The following is a 16,738-nucleotide window of genomic DNA, read 5'->3' as shown; positions in this document are numbered from 1 at the left end:
TCTGCATTTAGTCTAGCTTTTGCATGAAGAGTGAGACATCCATTCCTTCAGTTAATTTAAGGTATCAGTGTGATTGACATTGTGTAGACACAACTTCCTCTAAGTTCTAAGTGTTGTGGAATAGGAAGAGACACATCTATACTAAAACTAGAAAATAAATCAAATTATCATGATATTTCAGGCAAAAAAGACAAAGTTTTGCAAATAAATTAATTAGATGCTATTCCTCAAAAACTTGAGCTTGATTTTTTTTCCAGATGGTTTACTTTGAATTAATTCCTCATTTAATTGATGGGTTATGTCTTTGTGAATTGCCTCACAGGCAGCATGCATGTAGCTGTGAAAAGTTGTAAACTCTTGAATCTAACACACTTAGATTTGAAATTTGGCAATGGCATTACCTAGCTACTCTATAGCTTCGCTTGAGCATCAATTTATTCATTTAGAAAGGTGAGATGACAATACTTTACTCATAGTTTGTTGGGTAGATTGAGTAAAATCATGTATAAAAATAATTGACTTGCTAATTTATAGGTACTCAATAAACATTAGGTGCACGTAATCAGCTGCAGGTATGTAAGCCTACTTTTTTGTGTGCTCTTCAGATAATAATTTTTTTGTAGAATTATTGGTATGATTTCCACATATACCTATTTAGTAAACTAGAGGTTTTATGTGTTTTTGTAGTATATTGGTATGATCTCCATACATAATTCTTCAATACGTACATCTATGAGTAATATAGAGATGGACTTGTTTCTCAAAAGAAAAATGGGACTTTGAACATATGACACATTTTAATACCTTCTTAAACAAAAAAATTATTGATATGTTCATTATAGAATATTTAAAAAATATATATACAATATATATTTTAAAAACAAATCTTTTCATATTTCAAAGGCATTTAAATGTGCTGTTTTCTCAGCTTGATTTTTCTACTCATGTATTCAAAGTTGATGTCATATTGTATTTTCTAAGATTTGATATATATTTCACTTAATAATATAATAGTGCTTTGCCATGACTTAAATATTTTTAAATTATATTTTGTTGTATTTAAATTATTACATTTCTATTTTATGTAATATTTTTATATTGAAGCATAATTTTTAATGGCTGCAAAATAGCCAGTTGCATGACCTTATAGTAATTTATCAAACCATTTACTGTTTTTAGATGCTTAGGTTGTTTATAATTTAAGGCTACCGTTTAGATTAATTAATAAAAGTTCTTGTCTGCATTTCTTGTTATCTTTTTAGGTTAGATAGCTGTCAACAATACAAATGTTTTTAAAGGTATTTACTATTCAATGAGAAACTCTAGAAGAGTTGTAATACTGTATACTCTCACAAGCAAACTGTAAGAATATTCTTCTCAAATCCCTCTTTTGTAAGTTGAGCACATTAGTTTTCAAAAACTTTAATAAGTTTAATAGTTGAACATTTTAATTTCTACCAAAAGTGTATGAGTAGCAGTTTCATGTAAGGCTCATTAGCACTGAACATTATAAACAAAACAAACTATTTTATTTGTTTTGACTAAATTTATTCTAAAAATAAAAGATGTATTTGTTTTTACTAGGACACGTTTTACTTCTAGTGAGTTTGAACTTTTTTCTTATACATTTATTGGAATTTAAATGCCTTCTTTGGGGAATCATCTTTTCTTATCCTTTTTTCCTTTATCTATTGGTGTGTTTAACTTTTTTGTTATTGGTTGACGAGAACTACTTACACATTAAAATATAAACTCTTTATTATGTTACACTTATTGTTGGCCTTTTGGTAGTATGTTGTTTTAGAATTTTGGCATTTTTGTCTTAAATAATAAATATTTATTTTTTAGTGAATAAAGTTTTACTGGAATGAAGTCATACTTGCTTATTATCTGTGGTTGCTTTTTAAGTGACAAGGGCAGAGCTCAGTAGTCACAATAGAGTATATGGCCTGCAAAGCCTGAAATATTTATTATCTGGTCCTTTATAGAAAAGGTTTGCCCACTTTGGGCTAAGCCGTTTACTCAACAGTTACGGTGTGATTGGCCTGACTTCTCTGCCCTTGCTCCATCAACACATACCCACTCAGAAAATTTTTATGTTTTTATAGTGAAAACATATCCTTTTTTATTTCTAGTATTATAAATTTTTATAAATGTTACCTCCAAATATTTCACTCCTAGAAAGCAGAAAATTATTGCCTAAAATTCTAAATTTTTATAGTTTCAAGTTTTACATTTACACAAACTATCTGAAATTTATTTTTCAGTTTAGGAAGAGGGAGGCCATTAGTTTTATTTTTCCACATAGTTGGGCACTTTATCCAACCCCTCGTATTAGAGGTCTCATTGATTTATGATGCTTTCCAACTTACATGACTATTTTGACCTATTTATCTGTAGGTATTATCTGCCTAATGTTGTGCTCTCTTGTATTATACAAATCTCAGTTATTTTGTTAGTATTTTGGCAATAATAACAGTAAATAATAAACATGATGAAGACAAGTGTTTCAGTCAAGTTAATGACTCATGTTCTGGGTAATCTTAGGTAAGTTATTCCATTTGGGGTAAGTAAAATGGAAAGAATCTGTGAGATGGGGAGAATATTATGTAGTGAACATTATTATTGAATTCTCAGTAGTGGTTCTACCTTAACTCTTTAGTGGCAGATTATGATAGTCTTAATCACACTTAACAGCAGTCGGTTTAGATAAGGTCCTGTCTAAACCAATTTAAGCCGATAAAACTTGAGAAGAGTCTCGCTGAGGGCTTCTCAGAAAGAAGCTCCCTGTGTCTACTAAGATTGGCAGTAGTATTTCTCTTTCTCTGATGTATATGCATGCACACACACACACTGCCCTCCAACATGGACAAGGAATCCTGTTGCCCTGGCTACTGTTGGCAACCAGCTTGAGGTAATGAGGCAGGTCAGCCTGAGGGCCAAAGACCAAAGCTGACTCAAAGAGAAGAAAGAAGCTAAGAAAATTACATGAAGTGGGGCCTAGTACGTATTCTGATATCCTTTGTCTGAAGCCCACATTACCTCTGGCTGATTACTGTTACTTGAAACTGAAAACATTGTGACGGATACAAATTAAGCCTTCTGAGTCTAGTGTGATAATCGAATAAAATCATGATTTTAGAGTGCTGTAGGCTGTCACCAGGCACATGGCAATTGTCAATAAGATACCTTTAGGTACAAAAATGTTGCTGCTGTTGTGCCTGAGTTAGTTGATCTTACATCTCACTTAGTCAAAAGAGTTTGAGCATGCAACTTTAATACATTTATTTATTAGCAACATTACTCTACAAATGTATATTTGTAATGTCTATTATATACATTATAAAATTCACAGAATTACCAAAGAAATAAGCGATAAAAAGTGAAATAATTACCTTAAAAATAATTTTATTTACTTGTTACAGAAAACTCCTTTCTCCCCACTAACATCATCATTATCATTGCTAAATTTATCTATTTTATAAAAATGTCTGCTGGGTAATACCCAATGCCAAATGTTTATCATCTCAGTAAAAGTCAACAAATTTAGGACAGTTGTTTTAAAAAGGCCACAACTCATATTTAAGCTTAAGTACTCTTTTAAGTACTTTTGGGAGAGACTACTAGCAAGCATCTGTAATACGTCAGGATTTCCTTTTATTTTTTTTGAGACAGAGTCTTGCTCTGTCGCTCAGGCTGGAGTACAATGGTGCAGTCTCAGCTCACTGCAACCTCTGCCTCTTAATTTACCAGAATTTTTATGGTCGCTTCCAACCTAACACTATATGTTGTGAAGATTCCATTCTTTAAAGTAATACCTGTATGTACATTTATCCTCAGACATAGACTGCAATAGACCATAATATGCTAAACGCTTGTAGATGAGTTAGAGCTTTCCTGTCAACCCTCTGCCTTGCTAAAGTCATACTCATCCTTCAGGCAAACTGATACATGTTTTATGAAGGGCTGAACAAATTTGGATGCCAGTGTCAACCATTTATTAAATATTAATATAATTAATTTTCTAAGATAAACATAAATATAAATTCATAATTTCTTCTCACCTGTCAACGAATTGCCTTATGCTCTCTTGGCTTGTGAGCACCCACATTGGAATCCATTAATTAGATATAAATTGTTAATTTCCACAGCAAAATTAACAAAGCCTATATAGAAACCTTTTTTTTTTCCAGAAACTGTCATCATGAGATAATACATCAAAACAATTGAAAAACAAATTCTAAGTAATCAATGATTCCAGTTGATAAACTGTTATGAGTGCAGTGCGTCTTGTTACGTCAGCCACAGTATTGATGACAAACCTTGCAATCATAGTCACAAGCATGAACAAGAGTAGTCAGTGCTAACATGGAAACTGAGGAAAAGCAATGCTAACCCAGTGATCACTTCTGCGAGTTAGGGGAGAGCACTAGAAGTTTCTCATGGTATAACAAAACCACATACAGTAAGACCTTAAATACTTTCCACATCAGCAGAGAGCCAATAATATTGTATATTTGTAGAGTTTGAAAATTAAGGTGGAAATACAGTTACATCTGGGTACTTTGAATTCTTGGCAAGTGAGTTATACTTTTAAAGCTAAACTTGCTTCCTAAGACTAAGCTCTTGATAACCCTTTAATATGTATTTCAAGAATTCTGATAGAAAATATTTCCAGTATGAGTGTCAATCTTTTCTTTACTAACAATGCAGACATTTTCAAGAGTCTTCAGTAGGAAATAATAGAGGCTCCTCTGAAGGGTATAAGACCATTTACCAAATCCTTAAAAGCCTCTACACACCTGCCTTTTTGGAGGTCTTGCTTTACTTTTTATGGCATTTTTGCCTTTTCTTTTTCTTTGATATTGTCATTTCTCCTTAAAATACCAAAGTCTGTTTGTAGAAAATATCATTCTACAACCCTTCTCTCTCTTCCTAATCTGCTGCTTCAAATCACGTTTGGCCTGGGAACAAGTTAGAAATGTCCATTAAGAAGCAGATGGGTTTTGATTACTGATAGAAAGTCTCTCCTGTGAGCAAAGTGTATACATTTTACTGTCTGGGTGTTATAATATACATTTCGACTACTGAACTTTTCTTTTTGGCTTCGAGATTGGTGAGGAGGCTAGAGACCCAAGCTTCAGAATACGGGCAAACTTCCTCAGGCATGTAGTGTTCCTGCTCTTGCTTTTGACTCCATGTCAGTGGATCCCTTCAAACCTGTGACATGCTGATTGTGAAGTCTTAACTCATGCAGGATAATTATAACACATTTCCTGTCTTCCCAGGTTCTCAATTTTTTTTTTTTTTTTTTTAGAATATGGATTTTGAAAGTCATGAAAACATCCTAAGAAATAGCAGGAAGGAATCCCACACTGAAACACAAATGATACATTATCAAATTTTTGTAATTCCTTCAGTCCAAAACCAAATTTGCAGAGTACTGACTGACTGTGAATGGTTTCTGTTTTAGTTCTAGAAACTCAAGGTGACGGCCTAAATTTTGGCTAAAATAAAGTAAGAAGTAAGTGAATGAAATAGTAAATAAATAAAAGTGAATGTGGTTAGTGTTTGCCCCAAAGTAACTTTCAAATTAATCAAATATTTGCTAAAATTAGAGTTGACAGAGTTCACTCTATATTTAAAGCATCTATTACAATAGATTTATTTTCTCTTTTTGCAATTTAGAAGTTAGTAAGACTTTTTCTCTGGGTCGTTACAGAAACATATTGATCATGCAGAATGAAGTCCAGTACTACTCCTTTTTGTCTGCTTAGTATTTCAGAATTTCCAAAGCATTTTCTCCATAACTTAAGTTATTTAATGCTCAGAAGAATGCCAAGAGGCAAATGGGGTAGTTATTCTAACTATTTTATAGGTAAGAAAACTGAGCCACTTAAGACTGTTTAGGGGACTGACCAGATCCCATAGATGGCTTATGATTGGCAGGACTGGATGGGAATGCTAAATCTAGCCCCGGGACTTGCGTCCTTCAGCACGCTGCCTTGGGATACAGTTCATATAACTCCTGATATGAAAATGAATGCCTAATAAAAAACTATTGATTGACGGACTGACTGGCGGATAAAGGGGCAAATCTTCATGCATTAAGTAAGAGGAGATTGCAAAGGGTCTCACATCAGCCTTGAGGGAACCTGGCATGTTCTCATCCTCAGCCACTCTTAGGTCCGGTTCCTGCTGTCCACGAAATGGGCCCAGGAAGACTCCTTTTTGGCGGTAGCAGGAGCAGTCACAGCTGTATGTAAACAAACTCTTCATTTAACTAAGATTGAGGGGGGACTGTAAGAGTGGCAGAGGGAATCATCTTCCTACTGATGAAGCTGAGAAAATGTTCAAGATTCAGGGCAGGCCTTCGGCTCCTATCCATGCGGAGGAAGAACGCTGGAGCAGACAAGGAATTCCACCTTGCCACTTTGCATGTTGGGCGAGGCCGTTACGATGATTTATCACATATCAATACAGACAACATTCAAAGACAACCAGTCCCTTGTCCCCAGAAATGAATGTCCTGTTTTATTTCACATGGAACGTATCCTCGAAACTTAGTAAAGGGCATGCTACAGTATTAAGAACTCTATAATTAATGTTGGCCAGGATTTGAATTTAAATCCTTTACTTTTCAGGGTCTAATTAAAGTCAGACGTTATTGCGAGTGGAATAAGACGTTTTCCTCACCAACCACAGATTAATAGTTTCACGTGTAAGGGTTTTATGGTAAAAGTGTAAAATATATTTGAAATAATGTTTCCCTTTGAAGTCAGGAAGAGTAAAAAGTTATCTTGTCTTAACATAAAAGGAAATCACCTTTGATAAAAATGGTCTTAGGCCGGGCGCGGTGGCTCAAGCCTGTAATCCCAGCACTTTGGGAGGCCGAGGCGGGTGGATCACAAGATCAAGAGATCAAGACCATCCTGGTCAACACGGTGAAACCCCGTCTCTAGTAAAAATACACACCCAAAAAATTAGGTGGATGTGGTGGTGCATGCCTGTAGTCCCAGCTACTCGAGAGGCTGAGGCAGGAGAATTGCTTGAACCCAGGAGGTGGAGGTTGCAGTGAGCCGAGATCGTGCCATTGCACTCCAGCCTGGGTAACAAGAGCGAAACTCTGTCTCAAAAAAAAAAAAAAAAAGGTCTTATTAGGGCAAATATTATTATATCACTTCACAATTCTGAGTAGCTCTAAAATACACTGCAAGATTGTAAATACAATTATAGACACTATATAAAAATAACTGCGATGGTCTAAATTACTAATTCATTCAGATTACATTTTTTGCTATTAAATGAAACTCTTTGGGGAATGACGTTAGTATCTACAGATAGCTTAACAGCAAAAGTGTTGATATGACATAATTGTATACTCCAGTGCTTTATTTCAGATTTTACTTGACCTGTGAAAGGCAGTTTAATATGTATATCATAGAAAATAAGCTATATGAAAATTACGTGTTGATGTTTACTATGTACTCTAGAAAGTAAATACTGTTCATTTTCAGTCAATTATTTCTTCCAGAATTATAAGTCATATGTGTTAATGGAATTCATACTTTAAATGCCAATAACATCTTTCTCCCTAATAGTTGAAACGGTTTTACGTCTATTACCTCATTGTCTCTTAACATCACTATGTGTGCTTCATCAATGCTGTGTCTAGAAACTTGAAAAAATATATTAAAAGAAAATAAAAGTATATGTGCTCCATTATGTTTCAAACCTACAAATAAATGCTCATTGAAAAGGGCATTGTAAAACTGAACTGAGAGGAAAGATGCATAATCTCTGAAATCTATGAACTGCAAAAATTATAAAAAAAAGCAAAAACTCCAAAACTACTGTTTCATACAAGAATAATCTTCAAATTTCATGAAGAGGAAACATTAGCTGGATTATTTAAAATCCAGCTAGTATTGAATGAAATCATCAGGCATAAATAAAACAGCCAAACATGCTTTAAAATGAGCTTTCAATTTTTGTGTAAAATAAAAGTATGTTTTCATGCTCATACAAGCTTATAATCTTCTTCTGCCCCACTTCTTCCCTGATCTTAGGCGGAAGGGATCAAGTTCTTTTGCTTTTTTTCTCTGTTTTGTCAAAATAGAAATCACAGATCTTAGGAGAAAGGGGCAAGGAAGTAAATCGAAGGACAAAGCTGAAGACCAAGTGGACTGAGAAGATGGAATACATTTTCCCAAACATGGGTGCTCTCTGGAGTTGGCTTATCATCAGCTTGTGTAATAGTCGTATAATTGTCCTTCATTTCTATATCCTTCCTAAAACTAGAGAAATGGCTTATTAATTTTAGAAAGTGTGTAACTGTCACACAGCCCTCATATTAAGGTTCAGAACATGAAATGGAATATATGAGCAGGCAGAAATATATACCTTAAGATTGAACCTGGATGATTTACCTTTTGACTGTCACCACCAGCAAATCCTGAAATTAGACCCCTTGAAACTTATGGTTTTCTTTTGGCAACACAGGAGTTAAGTCTTCTTCTAAGTTGCCCTAGGTTCTTCTCAGGAACTGGGAAAGCAGTTCTCCCAAATCCCAAGCAACATAAGGCAGAGCTATATTCTTCTGTTGAAGAATTTAACATGACTCAAACCATCAGGAAATCTGCAGAGGGCTGCCAAATTATTTTGCTGCTGTCCGCCCCCACCAAAAAAGAGAGAGAAAAATGGAAGACTGACAAAGCAAACTCCAGTGTATGGGATCTATACATCTGTATATACAGCTACATACACACGCAATTTTTTTAACCTACCACTTTGTCTTATTTGCATGAGCACAAACCGCGTTCGTTCAACTTAATGCCAGAGAAAAAGGCAACATTCCCCGCGATGACGTGCGGAAAAGCTCGCTGTATTTGTTTGATAATGGATTTTAGTTCATTGTCATGTACTTCACTCTTCATCAGCAGGAGCACTTCAGGGTGAAGAAGCAGGCTTTTACCACGCTGGAACAAAAGCTATATAAGGGAAAAAAAATTCTGAGCAGATGGAATATTATTTGCATTTGCACAAATAGTGCTTTTTAGCACAATTCCTATCACTCCATTGTGAGCTAAGTAAGCCAGGTGTGTCTACAGCATGCTGCAGACGTGGAATCGGCTTTTTGTTTGTCAGACTCAGAGGTCCCAACCTTATGATATCTTTGTACTTGTATATCCATTAGTTTTATTTCAGTTACTTATCAGAAGGAAAAGAAAAAAATGGCAATATGCGGTTAAGAGGACCATTGCATGGAGGGCTAAATTAACTATTTTTTATTTTCATGAATGAGGATCAAATAGGTTTCGGGTATCTGAATGTCTGTCTGGAGATCTAGATGATGATATAAAATTAAAATGCAGAATGTAAGTGTAATAAAAGTTTCTCCATGATTACGTTAACTAATCTTTGACATATGTATTTTTCTTAAGTATCTCTCATGCAGAGGAGATCAACATATGATTTTACATGATTAAATAGAATTTTAGGTCTAAAGAAATCTTTGGCACAAGTCTGACTTTCCCATTCTACAAATCAGGAAACTGAGGCTCAGGAACTAAAGTGACTTGTAGAGGATGGCATGGTGAAGAGTGGAGCCTGGTCTCTTGACCTTGAATCCAATCCTGTACCCATGTATCAGTTATTTTCTGTAATCTTCTACTTGGACTCAAGATCAAACAGGTTTGATAATTCAAGCTTCAAAAAAGTTTAACAAATTTTTCTCAGCCAGGAAATAATAAAGCCACACAATCCAAATTTCCTTTCCCTGGACCTTCTTTTTCCACAATGCATACCGAAGGCCACTTGTTTTGTAGAAAGTCCTTGGGAGGATAGCAGTGAAATGCTCTACCTCCTGCAATGAAAAGACAATGAACAAAATTAAGAAAATCACAGGGAAAGAAACTGTGGATGACTTCAAATTCTGGTATAGATAAAATAAGGGCACTTAGTTGAATTTAAAACAATGAGTGGCATTTTTAAAGATTGCTAGAAACTGTTTTATTAGCTAAAATTTATTCCATTTCTTAAATAAGCCTCTGCTTCCAGGTTATATAGTATGCCTTCTATAAAACAGTGAGCTTATCCTCCATACCGATAGTGGAATAGGGGCTGTGCCTCTGTGCTGATGGTAGAACAGTGGCTGTTCTCCACTAGTCCCCCAGGGACCAGTAGGTAAACCAAGAGTCATTTGTATTTGTATTCAAGATTCCTCTTTCATTTGCCCTTGCAATCATTCCATGATATGATCGAGCCTCTACTAGAAATCAGGCACTGCATTGAGAGACCAAAAGACACAAACAAAATGTAAACAAATATCAAGAAAAAAATAGTTATGATAAAATGCTATTACTGTGTATTCCACCCCATATATTATCATAGCATACTTTTTGATACCATAATATGCATAAGTGACTATAATAGGATGCTGTGGGAGCAGGAAGTATTACACAGACCAGGCGGTCAAGGAAAGCTTCCTGGAGAAAAGTGCATCCGTGCTAAGCTCCGTAGGACAACCAGATGTCAGCTACTGTTAGGCACAAGGGAAGGGGAGGAAGAAACAGCACTGTGGATGCATTGTAGAAGAGAAACTCAGCTAGAGGTGAGGGAGGGTGTGGCATGCTCTAGGGGTTCTGGAGCAAGCGTAGCCATGTGTGAAAAGGAAATAGAAGATATAACGCTGGAGAAATAACAGACCCCAGAAGATAAGGCTTTCATGAACCATGTTAAGAAGTTATCCTCTGAGCAGTGGAATGGGAAGCCTGCGAAGGTTTTTGCTTTGTGAGATGTACACTTCAGGATGATAACTCTGTTTCTTACATGAACCAAAGGGGCAGGGGGCAGAGAGGCTGGGAGCATGCAGACAAGTCCAGGAAGTAGGTGGTGGCGAACTGAGCTAGCATAGCAGTGCTGGCAGTGAAAAGAAGCAGATTCAAGGATTTTCAAGACGGGAACACGGACAGTTCTTAGAGTTGGATGACTTGTGTGGTCCAAGAAGAGAGAAGACTCTAACTGATGCATGTGGTTGGGTCATTGGTACTTACTTGGCTACTTAGTTAACTGATGCATGTGGTTGGGTCACTGGTACTTAGCTACTTAGTTAACTGATGCGTGTTGTTGGGTCATTGGTACTTACTTAGCTACTTAGTTAACTGATGTGTGTGGTTGGATAATTGGTACTTAGCTACTTAGTTATCTTCTGTTTATGTTTTTCTCTGATAGCTTGACAGCAAAGAAGAAAAAGCACCTTTTAATTTAGCAGTGCATTTTGTGTTTTTAATGTGGCAAATGTGCATAATTTGCAAGAGTAGAAGAAGAAAATAAACATAATCTCTCATCCCTCCATTCAAAGACAGGTACCTTTTAACTATTTTAATATACAGGTATTTCTAACTGTCCAAATTCTTGTTATCTGAAATCAGAAACTGATATGAGTTTAGACAGAGTGAAATATTTGCATTTCCTTCCAATCTTTTAATGTAGACATTTCACAAAATTGGCCACAAGCTAAGTGTGTGGTTGTGCTCTGATTTTCTATTTAACATTATATTTATACATTTTCTTATGTCATAACATAATCTTTAAAAACATGATTGTACTGACTGGACAGTTATCTCCTGTACTGTAATTTATAAACCACTTTCCGATTGAAGAACATTTAGGTTATTTTTTTGTTTTTTTTTGGTATAATAAATACTGTAGCAATGAACATGTTTTTATGCAGTATTAGCTTTTGTTTCTTTCAAATTAATTCCTAGAAGTAGAATTGCTAAATCAAATTATTCACATCTTTAAGTCTCTTAATAGATAATGCCAAATTGACCTGATGTTTTATATGAATATTTTGAGTGTTCCCTGTGTTCCCAGAAAATTATGAGTGTTTCCAGAAAATAGAAATATTTCAAAAATGTCCTTAAATCAGGGATTCATACCAGTTATTGAAAGAAGAGAAAATGTGACCATTTGCTTTGTTAGTCATTTCAAATAGAGCAGTCGGTGTACCTGTCATAATCGGCAATCGCCTACTGTCTCTTCACACCAACTGAACATACAGCACCTATCACAGCCCAGTAGAGTGGGGATGGCGAAAGAGACCTGGTGAGGAATTCATCAATTTGTGACATGGTCAGTGGAGAACAAATAAGACAATGCATAATCAAGCATTTTGACTTTGTATCTACTCATGTATTAATTCAGCACCCATTTCCTGAGTGACTGCCAGATGCTTTGTTAGAGAACGAGGCACAAAGATGAAGGACACAGAACCTGTGTTCAAAAGTCTGGTAGGTAGAAGCAGACTTATACACCAGTAATATCTACCATTGGTCTAGTGTTTTCTATGTGCTACTCACTATATTATTAAAAGAATCACAGTTATCTTCTTTATTCTCAAAACAATCTTGTGAAGGAGGTATTTTTCTCAACCCCACTTTCTGCAAGCAGAACCCCACATCCTTGTCTTTTTTTTTTTTTTTTTTTTTGACATAGAAGAAAACCATGACTTGGGTGATTTGCCCACGGCCACATGAGCAGGGAATTGTGGAGTGGAAATACAACTCAGATCTGTATGAAATCTGAAGTCTGTTTTCTTGTCCCAGTGCTATAGAATAAGAATATTACAAGAAGCATAAAAAGAATGTTATTGTACGAAGCCCCCAGGGACTGGCACAAAGGTTGAAATTCTACTAGTGGATGAAAAATGGAAGATCCAATAAAACCTCAAGGAGATATTATGATTGTGTGGTGTCATCTCAGATGAATACACATTTATGAGACAGATGAAAGAAAAAGACCACTCCAGGTTGAGGAATTATCATGAACAAAGGCCTACTCTTTAAACACTGATGCTGTAGACCACAGACAGTCCATGTTCCACCATCTTTTACTTCTCATTTGATGGGCTGCCTGTGAATAATCTTATCCACTCAAGACTGTAAACACTAGCATAGGTATAATTGCTTTTAAGCCTACATATTTACTATGACCCTCCTATAGATCAGCAGAACTATATTCTTTCTTAATTTTTTAATTTTTCTTTTTTTAAATCTTCCAGAGGATCCCTGCAGAATGAACTGTGTTCTTAACAGCCTACTTGTCAGGTGCGTTGGCTCATTTCTGTAATCTCAGCTATTTGGGACACCAAAGAGGGAGAATCACTTGAGGCCAGGAGTTTGAGACCAGCCTGGGCCACACAGTGAGACCCCATCTATGCAAAGAAAACCCCCATAATTAGCCAGGCATGATTGTGTGTGCTTGTAATCCCAGCTACTTGGCGGGCTGAGACAGGAGAATCACGTAGCCCAAAAGTCTGATGCGGCAGTGAGCTATGATGGAGCCACTGCACTCCCACTTGGGAGATAGAATGAGACCCTTTCTCTAAAAAACAAGCAAATAAACAACAAAAAACCCAACTGGATGGCTCCACTTGGATATTCAGCAAGTACTTCAAGTGAAACTGGATTTGTTCCTTCCAGTTAGGTTTTCTTCCTATGCTTACTTAAGTTAACCTGATTTCAGAATCTTCTTAGATTTCTGTTCTTCGACATTTAAAATCCATTGATAAAATCGACAGGAATCTAGACTCACTAGGTTTTCATTCTTAGATATCTCTTGACTTCGTCTCTTCTTCTTGTCCTCACTGCCAAGCCTTAGTTCAGGCTTCTATTCTTTCTCTCTTGGATTCCTGATTTCTAATGATACTGTTGCAATGTAGCATTGAGACAGTAAAGTGGAAAGAGCGTAAACTTTGAGGTTGAACAAACCTTTAGAATGACATTTCCAACTTTTAACAACTAACTAAATTTTGGGGGGCTTATTTGACTCACTTATTTTTCCCTCTGTAAAATGGGGAATCATAATATCTGCATTTTAAGGTTTTACAAAGATTTAATATGATAATGTGCATAAAGTATCCAGCAGCATGCCTTGTATACAGTAAGTGTTCCATAAATGGCAAGTGCCTTTTCTTTTAAGTCGGGACATTTTTTAGTCATTGACTGAAAGAGATGTAGTTCGAATGAGCTTGAACGAAAGGAGGATAATATGGACACATGTAATTGAGTATTTCAAGACACTGTCAATCCAGGTCCGAAGCAATGTCTGTAGAGTTCTGCCTCCATTTTTCCTTTCACCTCCGTTTTCTCACGTGTTGGCTTCAATGTCACGGCGGGATGACTGCTGGGAAGTCAGTCTACATCCTCAGTGAATGCTATCTGAAAGGATCCAGGTATTAAATCTTAGAAGGGACGCAGATTCGTTCTGCTTGAGTTCCATGCTTCCCCATGCACGTGCCTACCCATGGACTGATCACAGTGTCCCGGGAAATACAGCACAGCAATGGCCCAGCCTTGTGGTTATGTGGGATACTGTGACTGGCACTCCAGCCAGGACCATACAAAGTGAAGGAGAAGTTCTTCCCAGGAAATTAACACTTTCAGACAAGACAAAAAACACTCCTGACATATCTTTCCCACTCAACTCCTGGTCTTCTACGTTTCTGTCCGGTATATCCTCCACGATATAATCAGAGTTATCTTTATGAAATATAAAGTATATTGTGTGACTCTGAAAACCTTAAAAACCTGCACATTGAACGTGGGGCTGGCATCTTTATAGAGCTCACATACGCACACCTATCTGACCCCAACCAACCCTCCATCCTTTCCTGCTGCGTTTAACCAAAACCACCCCTTTCTTTGACACACTTTCTCCTCTTCCTGTTCACTCAGCTCTCTCCCCTGCTTAGTGTGACCTTTTCCTCCATGTCAGCTCAGCAGTGGCCAGTCTGTCTTCTAGGCTGTAATGGAATTCATTCTTTTCATTTATCCAGAACCCCTCTTCCTGTAAGAACCTGTTCTGTTCTCACTGCGACCAAGTGTTTTCGGAAGCCTTGTCATCCCAGCAGCAGCTCAGTTCTGGTCACCGACCCAGACCAGGCAAGTCATCCGTTTTGCAGCCACAGTGATTGGTCCATGGGTAAGTAAGTAAGCAAATGTGCCAGTGGAGTCCTTTCTAGATAGAAGTTGGGCAAGAATTACTCTTTCCTTCTGAGTCCTTAATTTGGAATTACATTAGCCCAAAGCTGCCAGAAAACACTTTCTTCAACACAAGGAGAAAGCTTACATGCAGCAGGAGGAAATGAGGCCAACATGCTTCATGATCAAGGAGAATCATAGAGATAGGTTAAGGAGTCAGAGATGAAGAGAGTCTGGGTGTCCCAGCATGCCAACCCATAATCTCTGTTTTGTTTTTTCTCTTAAACTACTTTGAATGGAGTCTCTGTTACTTGAAAGAAATTGTCTTCCAGGTCCTGCTTAAATATTTCTTTCACTAGGATGCCTTTCTGGACTGTGTCTTTATAGACCTCTTTTATTATACTGACTACTGTCTGCTTTTGAGAAGGTATACATCAGTATTTAATCATTTCACTAGGTTCGTTCACTCAGTAATGCCGGCCAAATGTGACCATGTTTCTGACCATGCTAGGCTGAAAGCTTGACTCCTACCCTGCTTTTAGCATAAAGCTTGTTATAAAGTCAAGTTTTGAAAAATATTTATTGAATTAAATTGTGAAAGGTCACTGAAAGACCTTTGTGTCTTCACATTGTGCCCAGTGACATATATTTCTCTCTCCATTCTAAATCCTGCACTGATAATAGAATCACAAATGATTAAAATATTTCACTGAAAATGCAAATTTTGCAAAAAATATATGAACCAGAGAACATGAGCTACATTCAAAGTGGAAAAAGGTTAGGATTTCAAATAATAAACTCAAGCCATTTCTGTGTCTTACCTCTAAATAGCAGGTACAAATTGGTTTATTTGCATTTTCTTGGTTAATTACACATTTTGGAATGATCTTTCCATGTGGAAGTCATTGATAACAGGATCTAATTCCAGAGACCAAAGTGCCATTAGTTTCATTGAATTGAAGCATTTTCAGAGGTTGGAGTCAAAGCCTGGGAATTAGAAATCATGGGTCTTAATTACATCTTGGTCACAGATTGGTTGTTTTCTTGGAAGCACACAATCTCAAAAAATTCAAGTGCCTGCAAAATGAAGATGGGAATCTTTGCTACCTTCAACTCAGGCCTTTATAGAGTTGAGTGAAATATTACCTATAAACACCTTTGAAATCCTAGGATGGCATGCATTAATTACTTTCATAAGCCTTTAAATCCACGGGTGATTTCAACATGATGAGCCGATAGGTAAAGTGGCTCTGCTCTTGCTGTCTGCTCTGAATTAAGATCTCTCGATACAGTGATATACAATCTAGCTGTTTGCAAAGAAGTCAAAGGAATCGAGAAGGGGAGGAAGCAGCCCTGAACTGGGTGCCTGCGTCACACCAGCCGGGTGTTGGGCCAGCTCGTTACCTTCCTGTAATCCTTAGCAAATTTTTATGGGACAGAGAAAACATCTACCCATAGTGAAAGTAAATCTCAGATACCTCAAGTAATTTTCTTTAGGATCATGCGAGGAACAACTGAATGATGGTCTGTGTGCTGGTCTTTTGTTGAATTAATTATTATGTAAAAAGGGCTAGGCTTTTGGTTCTGGCAGACTCAGCTGTTTACTTACAACGTGTAATAAAACATAGGCACCCATTACGGGTGTCTCATCAAAAGCAGTGCTATATATTTTATTGTTAATTATTGCCAACCATAAAAGGAACTTCAGGCTTTAGGGTGTTTTTGCTTTATCAGAGTGGCTCATAAACTTAGAA

General features: G+C 36.6%; 1 long non-coding RNA gene across 1 annotated transcript in view; it reads left to right on the top strand.

Moving 5' to 3' along the window:
• The window catches only part of LOC141585399 (uncharacterized), a 168,448-nt gene extending 153,468 nt beyond the window's left edge, over positions 1 to 14,980 (top strand). Inside the window, exon 3 of the long non-coding RNA XR_012518839.1 lies at positions 14,840 to 14,980. This is a non-coding gene — a long non-coding RNA (uncharacterized LOC141585399). The remainder of the gene's footprint in view (positions 1 to 14,839) is intronic.
• The last annotated feature ends 1,758 nt before the right edge of the window (positions 14,981 to 16,738 follow it).

Source organism: Saimiri boliviensis, chromosome 8, assembly GCF_048565385.1.
Source record: "Saimiri boliviensis isolate mSaiBol1 chromosome 8, mSaiBol1.pri, whole genome shotgun sequence".
Taxonomy (NCBI): Eukaryota; Metazoa; Chordata; class Mammalia; order Primates; family Cebidae; genus Saimiri; species Saimiri boliviensis.
Note: the sequence above shows the minus strand (reverse complement) of the source record. Positions and strands in the feature narration are given on the sequence as shown.